This window comes from Oncorhynchus gorbuscha, unplaced genomic scaffold (assembly GCF_021184085.1).
Source record: "Oncorhynchus gorbuscha isolate QuinsamMale2020 ecotype Even-year unplaced genomic scaffold, OgorEven_v1.0 Un_scaffold_861, whole genome shotgun sequence".
Lineage (NCBI taxonomy): Eukaryota > Metazoa > Chordata > Actinopteri > Salmoniformes > Salmonidae > Oncorhynchus > Oncorhynchus gorbuscha.
In genome coordinates, this window is record NW_025745848.1 from 285,001 (window position 1) to 286,818 (window position 1,818).

At 45.7% G+C, this 1,818-nt stretch overlaps 1 pseudogene; it reads left to right on the top strand.

The window, feature by feature from the left end:
- LOC124020599 overlaps positions 1-1,391 on the top strand; it is an 18,802-nt pseudogene extending 17,411 nt beyond the window's left edge.
- Positions 1,392-1,818: the final 427 nt, after the last annotated feature.

Below are 1,818 nucleotides of genomic sequence, written 5' to 3' on the forward strand. Positions count from 1 at the left end.
TCTCCTCCCTCCTCTCTCAGGCTGCTGAGGAGTGGAAGTTTGTAGCCATGGTCCTGGATCACATCTTGCTGTGTGTGTTCATGGCTGTGTGTATCATCGGCACCATGGGAGTGTTCGCTGGACGCCTCATTGAGCTGAGCATGCAGGGCTAAAGGAGAGGCCTAGCCGGAGTCATCGTGCTCTGGCCACACCCTGGTTCTCCCACTCGCTCTGACACTTGTCTGCTGTGCCTCTACCCCGACTCATCTGGAAATGACAATCAATCGATTGATTGGATCGTTGATTGAATGTAACTGGTCCAGTGAGGTGTTGTTATTGTTAGCTTCTTTTGTGCATGGAGATTACAGTTGAAAATATGGACATTCACGGCACTCGGTGTTGAGAAGGTGTCCCGCTGTCAGCTGTCTGTGACTTGATGGATCGTGTTTAAGGAACGATGGTTAACCTACCTAACGAGGTGATTCCTTTATTTCTAACCATCCTTCCTCACGTGGAACGAAGGATGCAGAGTATGTTGGTTTAACAAACTCTGCATAATGGCTCTGATTGGGAGCACTCTGGCACTCTTATGGCACTGTGGATGGGGGAGGTCACATTATGGCACTGTGGATGAGGGAGGTCACATTATGGCACTGTGGATGAGGGAGGTCACATTATGGCACTGTGGATGAGGGAGGTCACATTATGGTACTGTGGATGAGGGAGGTCACATTATGGCACTGTGGATGAGGGAGGTCACATTATGGCACTGTGGATGAGGGAGGTCACATTATGGCACTGTGGATGAGGGAGGTCACATTATGGTACTGTGGATGAGGGAGGTCACATTATGGCACTGTGGATGAGGGAGGTCACATTATGGTACTGTGGATGAGGGAGGTCACATTATGGCACTGTGGATGAGGGAGGTCACATTATGGCACTGTGGATGAGGGAGGTCACATTATGGTACTGTGGATGAGGGAGGTCACATTATGACACTGTGGATGAGGGAGGTCACATTATGGCACTGTGGACGAGGGAGGTCACATTATGGCACTGTGGATGAGGGAGGTCACATTATGGGTGGAGGGTCACATTATGGCACTGTGGATGAGGGAGGTCACAAGCAGCTGGTAGTGCATCTCGCCGTTGGTGCATGATCATTATTGACGATCAGAAGATCAGTTTGAATGAGTTTCTCAACTTTGATTTAGAAGTGGTCCAGTCTTGTGGATGTGCTGTTGCTTATTCAATAAAGATGACAGTGCAGGGGATGCTGGGAAACTACATGATGTTTTATCTTGTCCGATGTTAGGGTTTTCTCTCCTCCTTCTGCCAAATGTCATCATGGTTCTATTTTTAGATTTGGTTAGATGTAAAAAAATAAAATCAACTTCCAGATAAGCCTGTCTCTTTGTATTGTGTTTTTTACATTGACAGGAACGGCATAAACTCTGGTTAAATATTTGTACATGTCATTTTCTCCATTAAGAAGATAAACTGTGCGCCTGGGTCCTCTTTCTGTTGAATAAATTATTAAATTACCTTATTTTAACGTATTATTTGAGATTTTCCAGTAGTCAACACTGTTCTGTTCTCCTCTCATCAGTAAACGTCTTTATACACAGAACCAACTGTTCAAACTTGGACAAGTTGCACATCTGGAAATATTGCATCACCGCAAAGGCCCCGGATTGGAGCGAGAGAAGCATTACATTCTCCCAGTCGGTTTTACGAAAACAGTCTTTCGAGCGACATGACAAACACAACGCTCGAAGATTTGGACAGAAACGTAAGTTATAGAGGGATGGCAGATTGATAAAACATCAAATTGCA